Source organism: Protopterus annectens, chromosome 2.part1, assembly GCF_019279795.1.
Source record: "Protopterus annectens isolate FY-2018-M chromosome 2.part1, PAN1.0, whole genome shotgun sequence".
Lineage (NCBI taxonomy): Eukaryota > Metazoa > Chordata > Ceratodontiformes > Protopteridae > Protopterus > Protopterus annectens.
Genome location: NC_056729.1, coordinates 330,381,629 through 330,391,855, shown reverse-complemented (window position 1 = coordinate 330,391,855; position 10,227 = coordinate 330,381,629).

The following is a 10,227-nucleotide window of genomic DNA, read 5'->3' as shown; positions in this document are numbered from 1 at the left end:
CCAGTCTTCCAAAGATTTCTGAATTTAAAAAGTATGCAGAAGGTCACCATATGCTCCCTGCATAATGAAGGGCATAAAGGTGATGTTCAGGCTCTCCAAACACAGAACTTCTTTACTGCCAGTCTGAATGTATCTTTTAAACTGCCGGTCTGTTTACCTGCATCCGTTTTTTGCCAATTGAATGCATTTTCATTCTCCAGTGACTTCCTATTCCTGTTAGCTCTTTTTGCAAGTTAAGTGCCCTACTGGGGATTTTGTTTTTTATTGTTTTTTGTGTTCCTTGAGGTTAATGTCATGTAGGAAGGGTAAATGCCAGTGTGGGAGACAGATTCCCTACAGAGATCACCACGACAAGTGTCTTTTTTTGCTTAGGTGCTTCTCATGACCATACATCTTGTCCTATTTATCAGGCATTTGTTCTAAAAACCCTTCGCAGTAGACTTTCTTCACTTTCCTTGTATCTTAGGATTCAGCATCTTAAGCTACTCGCAACAGATACTATGGAAGGAATCCCCCTGCCCTGAAAGTCTTTAGGGAAGGTGTTTCTCTCAAGGTCCAGTGGCGTTGTCCGATTTCTTTGCCATGACCATGTTGGAGGCCGGTGAGGATTCAGCTGGCAGCACGTCCAAAGAGGCTTTGCAGGCGTCCATCTTGGACATTCAGATGGAACTGTGGTTGATTTTTTCTGAGTGGGCTAGGGTATTCCTCAGTTTTTCATTAGGGAAGAAGTTCCTGCTATGGTTTTTGACTGTTGTCCTTGATCTGAGCATTCTCAGGATGTTCCCTTAAAAAAGAAACAAAAATTAAATGTTTCTTCTGTTCCTAGGGATCCACAAAGTGAGTGGCAGGCTTTTATTCAGGGGTTATTTTCTGCCCTAATATCTTTAAAGCCTCATCATGGGGTTTCAGTTCCTCCTCCTCCTTGTCCTCTACTCCTCTTAAAAGTCCTAGAGACCAGGATTCTTATGAGGATGAGTCGGATTCTTCTGACAAATCCCTAACTTATTCTACTCATATTCCTTCTCCTTTGGACTATGAGTCAGAAGAGAAGGAATCTATTAGTCCTTATGTTCCCTTGGAGGAAATTTCCTTTGGGGACACACTCTCTAGGATCATGGATTTTGTTTAAGTGGAATTGTACTCAGGTCTCTGATATCCATAAGAGATACTATGAATCGCTGCAGTTGGACTCTCCTAAACCTGTGGCTATTCCTCCTGTCTTGGCTACTTTACTCAATGCTTTCTCCAATGCCTCTCAGGCACCTGATTTTCTCCCCCCGTTCCCAAAAAGCCTGATAGATTTTATAAGGTTTCTGAGTATTGTTCTTTTTTATATACATATCCTGTTGCTGACTCTTTGGTAGTGTCCGTAGCTTCTGATAAGCCATCTCAATTGCTTCCTTCACCCAAGTTCTTGCCTTCTGACAAGGACAGCAGAACTATGGACAGGCTGGGGAAAAAGGTTTACACTTCTGCTACACTAGCTTTTAGTGCTATTAATTTTCAGACCCATATATTTAGGAGTGTGTTGGCTCTTCTTTCTCAGGCCTGTCAGCTTATTTCTGATTTTCCAGACTCTGAGGGCAAAACTTCTGTTCTTTCCTTGATAGGGACTTCTTCTTAAGTTGTTCATCATTCTATTAAATGTAGTTATTATGCAGTGGATGCCTCTTCTAGGGCTGCTGTTTTTGGTTCAGTTATGAGGAGGTATTCTTAGCGTAGGCTTCAACCTCTACCTGATGATATTAAAGCTACTTGATGGATGCTACTCTGGATTCTAAACTTTTGTTTGAGGAAGCTGCTGCTGGTTTGTTTAAGTCCCTTCAGGATAAGGGTATGGCCATACAGGAGGTCAAATGTGTTTGTTTCTCCTACGCTTAAATTTCAGAGAAACTACCCCCCCCCCAAGCCTGACTTTGTTCATAGGAAAGCCTGTCCTTCTACTAAAGGTAAGAAGAGTGAAAAACGTGCTCCTCCTGCTAAGACTACTCAGTTTTTGGGGACTCTGAAGCCTTCCTTTCTGGACAAAGCAGGCATTGTATGACTATGCTTCCTTTCCCAGTCTCATTCTACTATCTCTTCCAGTTTGGCTTCAGATCACTCAGAATTCTTGGGTTCTGTCGAGCATTCATCAAGTGTACTTCATGGTGTGGAAACCCTGTCCTCCTTTTATGGGCAGTCCTCAGCCTCCTCAGAAACGTCTTCCCTTTTTGCCAGAGGTTCTTTGAGATCTCTTATTTCAGGGTACTATTCAAGAGGTGCCTGAGTCCCAAAGGGGGAAAGATTTCTACTCCCGACTGTTTCTAGTACCCAGAAAAGAGGGCACTTGGTGACCTATTCTAGACCTCTCTCATCTAAACACTTTTCTAAAGGTCCTTCCTTTCAGATGTTGCCCCTTCAGATTCTGATGTTGCCCCTTCAGATTCTGTTTTTTTTCTCTTGCTCCCTCAGGCCTATATGGTGTCTCTGGATCTCAAAGAGGCTTATCTCCATACTCCGATACACCCTCTTTTCAGGACATTTTTGCATTTCTCTGTTGCTTCCTGGCATTTCCAGTTCTCTGCTTTGCCCTTTGGCCTTTCTACTGTCCCAAGGGTGTTCATCAAATGCTTTGCTCCTGTGATTGCCTTTTGCAGACTTCAAGGGATCCAAATATTTCCTTACTTGGACAACCTGTTGATTCAGGCATCCTCTCCAGAGGCCCTTTTTCAAACTCTTCATTTTGCCATATCCTTTCTTCAGAGCCTGGGGTTCACTGTAAATTTCAAAAAGTCTTCTCTGACTTCTTCTCAGGATCATGCTTTTCTGGGTTGCAGGATTCAGATGGCACCAATGCTTCCATCCCTACCACCTCGATAGGCCTTACCTCTCATTTCTTTCTTTCACACTCTTCTTCCTCTGGCTTCCATTACTGCCAGGGACTTTCTGAGAGTTCTGGGTTTCATGGCATCCACCATTCTGATGCTTCCTTTGGCCAAAATTCATATGAGAAGGTTTCAGTGGTTTCTGAAGTCAGTGTGGCTTCAACATGCTCATCCTCTAGAATTTGTAGTTCCTCTTCTTTCTTGCCTTAGGAATTTCTCTGGTGGATTCAGCAGTTGTCTCTGTATCCAGGGATCCCTTTTCTTCCCCATTTCTTCTCAGGAATTGTTCACAGATTCCTCAGACATGGGATGGGGCAACTTTTGACTCCCTAAAGGTACAGGGGGTGTGGTCACCTTGTCAGTGGAAGGAGCACATCAGTGTCAAGCAGATGGGAGCCCTTCTTCTGGCTCATCAGGCCTTTCAGTCTCTCTTTTCTCCAGGGCCTTTCAAGGTATTCAGACAATACCACAGTGATATAGTATATCAACAAGCAGGGAGGTATGAGATCTTATCTTTTCTGGATGGCACTTCTGGTATGGAATCTTGCTGTCAAGTGACTCTTCAGGCAGTTTATATCCCTTCCAGTCAGAACATTGTGGCAGACACTCTGAGCAGGTCTTTAACTCAGTCCCATGAATGGATGTTTCACAGGGTTGTGTTTCTGGACATTATCCACCAGTGGGGTACTCCTCAAGTGGATATTTTTGCCTCCTCTCTGAACAGGCAACTTCCCCTGTTTTGTGCCAGAGTCTCAGGTCCTCTGATATGGAAGGTTCACGCTCTCTCTCTCTCATTCTCTTGGAATGGGATGTTTCTTTATGCATTCCCCTCCCCTTCCTCTCATTCTGAAAGTCCTGTTCAAAATTCAACAGAATATTCCCAAAATCTTGTTGGTGACTCCCTTTTGGCCGCAACAGCACTGGTTCCCTCTTCTTCTGCATCTAGCCAGGGGCAATCATCACAAATTACCTCACAGGGTGGAACTAATCACACAAGACAAGGGATCTCTTATCCACCCCCACCTGTCTATACTTCAACTGATTTTGTGGGTGACAGGGTTTTGATTCCTCATAGACACTTTTTTCTGAGGACATGCTGCAAGTCCTGCAGGGGGCCAGGAAACCTATGACTAGGAAATCAAACTTATACAAATGGAAGTGATTTACTTTTTGGTGTCACTCTCTCATAACCTGGACTCACTTACTGTGGATACTCCTTTGGTTCTCTCTTATTTGTGTGAGTTTCTCAATGCTGGTTTGGCCTATTCTTCTATTAAAGCCTACCTATCAGCTGTCTCTGTTTGTCTGCCTTTTTCTCCTCCTTTAGCTGCTAGATTTGAGGTGAAACAATTTCTAAAATGCAACCTTAATATTAGACCTCTCAAAATGCCTGGTCCTCCTCCCTGGGATCTTAATTTTGTTTTGGAGAAGTTGATTCAGTTTCCTTTTGAGCCTGCTGCTTCAGCTTCCTTGCAACAGTGTTCCTGGAAGACTGTTCTTTTGTTAGCACTTACTTCTGCCAGATGGGTGTCTAAGTTGCAGGCCCTTATGGCTTGTCAACCTTTTTTGATTTTTCATGAGGCAGAGTGTCCTTGTCCACCTTCTTTTATGCTGAAGGTGGTTAATGAGCTATCACTTAATCTATTAATCTGCCTGCTTTTTCCCTGCTCCACAAATTGACAGTGAGAGGGTGTTGCATAGTTTGGACATGCATAGGCAATTTAGAGTTTATTTGGATATAACCAAGGCTATTAAAAAATATGATGAGTTATTTAAAATAATCCAACAGTGTATACAATGAAGCAAAGACATAGAAGGACCATAAAAGTAAACTTCAAACATGTTAATTAAAACTAACCCAGTGCACAAGGTTCATTTTAATAAACATGCTTGAAGTTTTAATAAACATGCTTGAAGTTTACTTTTATGGTCCTTCTGTGTGTTTGCTTCATTGTACACATGGTTGGATTATTTTATTTAAGCTTCTTTTCATTCAATGAGGCATTTATCCTTTGGAGTGCTGTTTGGTTTTGTATGATCAGTTATTTGTTTCTTTTCATCCTAGATCTTTGGGGCTTACCGTATCCAAGCAAAGTATATCTTCTTGGATTCTATGGCTATTTCCTTTTGTTACACTTTTCATGGCAAGAGCTTTCCTTTTTCAATTAAGGCTCATTCTACTAGAGCTGTGCCTTCTTCAGGTGCTTTTTTCAAAGGCTTAGATACTAATTCTATTCTTGAAGCAGCTTCCTGGACTTCTGTGCATACCTTTACCAAGCACTACAAGTTGGATGATATCTCCAGAGCTAGGGCTGGTTTTGCTAGTTCAGTTCTTTATGGTTTTTCAGGGGATTCTTCTGCCCCTTCCTCCTCCCAAGTTTCCTGTTGAGCTTTGGCACTCTCCCATAGGGTTAAGAATACTGCAGCAGTGAATGTAAGGGCATAGTACAGATGTGTAAAATCTTACCATAACCGTAGATGCATTTGCCTTCACTGCTGCAGTATTCACTCCCTCCCTCCATCCCCCTAGTTCTTTGCCTTCTTTGATGTACAAATTACCTTTTGGGTTCCTTGGACTAGTGTTCCTCCAGGGGCAAACAGTTCTATTTTTGGTAAGCCTGAATGTCACCTTTATACCCTATGTTATGCAGGGAGCTTATTGTGATGTTCGGCATACTTTTTAAATTCAGAAGTCTTTGGAAGACTGGCCGGCCGTTAGGCTTCTGAGGCAGGGAATCCCATATAGTTAAGAATACTGCAGCAGTGTAGGCAGGGACATCTACTGTTATGGTAAGATTTTACATAACTGTACTTTCTGTCAGTCTCAGATGAACTTGTCAAAGGCAGAAAGACTTTGCTGTTCAATTTCAAGAATTATTTTTCTTCTTTTACAACTATCTATCTAGCTCTCTCTCTCTCACTCTCTATATATATATATACATATATATATATATATATATATACATATATATATATATATATATATATATATATATATATATAGGTAGAGAGAGAGATTTTAAGAAATTACTTTTTATTATTAAACCACACAAAAAAGATAAGAATCAGAAAAATTCATAGGTGCCAGTTAAACAGAAAAAATCTGAAGTAGTTAAGGTGAGACAGTTCAAGCATTGTTCAAAAATCAAAAGAGAAAAAACATTCCAACACTTTTCAAAACTAGGTGTAAAAACACTATTTTTATAACAGAACCAAAGTCAAATCAAATCAGAGATCATAACCATGAAAATATTTTCAGTTTTCTGTAGGCCCATGCCTTCATAGTCTGGACTTAATGGCTGCAAACACCATAGTGTGAGCCTCCGTCAGAAGTGTTTGGCATTGCACTGAATGCACTAATAATGACTTAAAAAAGCAAAAGTAAATTTTTTTGTGAGCATTCAGATGCATTGCAGCAGAAACACCAGTATGGGCTCATCTGCATTTATCCCATGGGCCTCCACTACAGGAGGTTGAATGTATCGCACAGTGAAGACTTTAGCTTTGCTAGGTGTTTCTTGTTTTTAGATACAGATATAACTATATAGATATATCCATATATCTATCTAAATGTCTGTATATTACCTGAGTGGGTAAGAAGAGTTCTGCTATGAAACCCCAACTTCCTATAGGTTGAAGTTTCAAAAGAAACAAAAAAACCCCGAAACCCAAAAGGATGAAAAACTCGTTTTTTCTTGTTTTTTGCTGGGGGGGGGGGGTAAGCCCACCAGATATATATTAACTTCACAGTTGCACCAACTCAAAGAAGGAAGAAATCTCCCTAAAAATGAATCATTGCCAGCACACAATTAGAAATTACACCTACAATGATTTCCTATGGGAAAAATAATTTGGCATTAAGCCAGTTATCTTTTTTTTTTTGAGGGCTACAGACACTTCAACAATTTCTCTGTAGGGAAGCCATGAGAAAACAAGGGAGCTAATGCAAGGCACTTAAACATTACATTGCAAATATAAGTAAAAGGGTTATGTATGTGAAGCAAATGAGTTTAAATAACACAAAAGTTTTACAGTCGAGTCCTAAGGTAGAGAGGGAGAAGGTAGATTTGTGAAAGTTGCTGAGAAAAGCTTCTCATAAACTGGACTGACTTTTGAATGAGTTTTCAATGTGAAAATAATTTAATGTTGTTTACATCTACATGAGAGCATTAACGCGTTTACAGCTTAGGATTTTATATTACACTTTAATTACTTAGCATCATTGTATCCCTTATACAAAACAATACAAAACTTGCTGTTCTGTCATAGATTTTAAATAAGGACTACATACACATTAGTGTTTATTCAGCATCTGTCTAGATTCACTTTTGGCACCATAACACTGCCTTATCTCACTGCACCTGCCTCTTGTGGAACCAGGGACTTTACTTCAACTCGATTGCTAGATAATTTAAACAAATAAAAACCAAGGGGAAAAAAATCATCAGCACAGAATTTCAAAACTGAAGTAAAAAACTCACTGTTTACAACCATTTACACCCTCATTGTGCACAGCCTTCTCTGAACCTTGCCTTGTTCATCATAACTTCAGCTGGACCATATGGAAAGGAATGTTCATTTAATTGCTGTAAGTGTAAACCATATACTCTAATTTAAATAACATAAAATGAAATGTGGGATGTACTGATTACACTTCTTTGATAGCATATATTGTGTTTTATTCTTAGTGTCATTTATTTTTATAATGCAGGCACGCACAACTCTGATAGTTTGATAGTTACAGGTTTGTACTTCTAAGCCATTGTGGAATACATTATATGTTAGTGCCAATGTTTTTTTTTTTTTTTTGAATATGGTAGCTAAAAGGTGGCGTAACGATTTTTGGAGAGAGAGAGAGAGAGAGCAACTGGCAAGCTGGTATGGGTAATCTGAGCCCCACGTATGGTTCAAGACTCCAAATAATTTTCAAGGCTCCAATAACTTTTTACTGTCAGTCGCTCGTCCCTCTCTAGTACAGATGATGAACAGACGGGGTCGTTCGTTTATATGTTTTATTACATAGAAACACATCAGGATGGACAGCAGCTTTACTAAATATAAACAAACTGATTAACTAACAGACTACACAGACATACATGTTTACATCTCAACAGCTTACTACAAAATGGCAGTCAGGCTCACACGTGCTCAGTATTTATACACTTGTGCAAACCCTAGAAAGCTTCTTAAAAGTATACATACATATTGATCTTCATCTTCCCTCTTAAATAGATTGCCCTCAATGAAATGACATTAGAATAAGAAATGCAATAATACAGACATTGGAAACAAATACAATGTTTATGTCCAAGTTGCCATGTATCTGTACCATGGACTGGAATTTCCACTTGATCTAGTGATATAGTAATCACAACTGGGTTTAGCAACAGGGACAGTCTTCAGTGAACAACTCATATCAGCAATTTCAGGATTCATCTCAGGAACAGGGATGTTTACTGGAACATCCTCTGGAACTAGAACTCTGGACAACTCACTCTGAGATGAAGAGTCTTTTTCACAGGCTAAATGCTGCAGTACAGACTCGGACACCGGCATCAAATGATTACGATTCCACCTAAACTCTACTCCTTGTGATTCCACAATGTATGATCTTGGCTCCGGGCAAATACACTTCACAACTATAATCCAATCATAACCTTTGCATGTTTGCATTCTCACTGTCTCTCCTTCACATAATGGATTGAGTGGTTTAGTGGACTTATCGTAATAAGATTTATGTGCTAGGTGCTTCTTTAACAGATGGGCTTTCACTGATCTATTATTCTTAGCACATGGAACCAATGAACTACTGCTGATTGGTAAGGTAGTTCTGGTTTGTTTTAACAGAAGTCTCTGGGCAGGTGAACCAAGATGTTTATCATGAGGAATATTTCTGAAATTCAAGAGATTCAGGAAAACATCACTATTATCTCATTTTGACTTCTCTAGTAACTGTTTCACACTTTGAACTGCACGTTCTGCCAAACCATTTGACTGCAGGTACTCAGGACTACTCGTAACATGGGTAAAGTCCCACTCTTTGCAAATCTTTTGAATTGTTGGCTAGTAAACTGTGTATCATTGTCAGAAATAACTTTGTGCGGACTACCATGGACTGCAAAATAATGCTTCATCTTAGTAATGACAGTACTGGATGCTAAGATTAGGAGGTAGGTCAATCTCGAACTAATTGGAATAAGAATAATGTTGACCATTCCACTCAAAAATGTCAGTGGCTACTATTGACCAAGGTAGTTCAGGAATCTGGTTTAGATGAAGTGGTTCCTTCTGTTGATGTGGCTTTGTACTATTACATACAGAACAAGATGAAAGTACTTTCTGAATGTCTTGTGACATAGAAGGCTAAAATACTAGTCCTCTTGCTCTTCTTTTGGTAGAATCAGTTCCTGGGTGGCCACAATGCAAGATAATAATATACTCTGGTTGCAAGGACTTTGGAACAATTACTTTTGGACCTTTCATGATGATACCATTGTCAGACAAAATCTCATCTCTGTAAGGAAAATAAAGTTGCACTTCTTGAGGTAAACTAGATTGCTTTGAAGACCATCCTTGATTGATAAAGTGGTTGAGCTTCTGTAGAACTGGATCTGCGGCTGTTTGATTTCTAAGCTCATCAAGATGTCTGGAAGAAAAAAAATCTCACTTCCATGATTTCAAAATCAAGTTGCTCATTCTCATGCTGTTCAGTGGTATTTCTGGGTGATCTGGATAAAGTATCAGCAAGATAAAGCAGTTTGCCTTTTGTGTAGATAAAATTGAAATTGTACTTCTACAGTCTCAACATCATATGTTGCAGTCTGCCTGGAGCTGATTGCATAGGCTTTCGTCAAGATAGTGACTAGAGGCTGGTGATCAGTTTTGATCTGGATAAGTTGACCATAAATATAATCATGGAACTTCGAACATACAAACACAATTGCCAAGAGTTATTTCTCTATCTGAGCATACTGTATCACAGTATGCATTTGAGTTCTGGAGGCATAGGCAACAGGTTGACCCTCTTGAAAAATGACTAGGTTGACCCTCTTGAAGAATGACTGCACCAAGACCACATTTCGAAGCATCACAGGAAAGGGTATCTGGTTTGTGAATATCATAGTATCTGAGCATTGGTGGACTGGCAATTCTCTGTTTCAGGACATCAAATGATCTCTGGTGTTGTTCTAACCATGACCAAGGTACATCTTTACATGTCAACTCTCTGAGCGGTGCTGCTAGTTGGCTCAAATTTGGAATAAACTTGCCTAGATAGTTAACCATGCCAAGAAAACATTGTAGGGCTTCAACATTGTCTGGAGCTGGCATCTCAAGAATAGCTGTTTGCTTGGAAGGGTCTGGT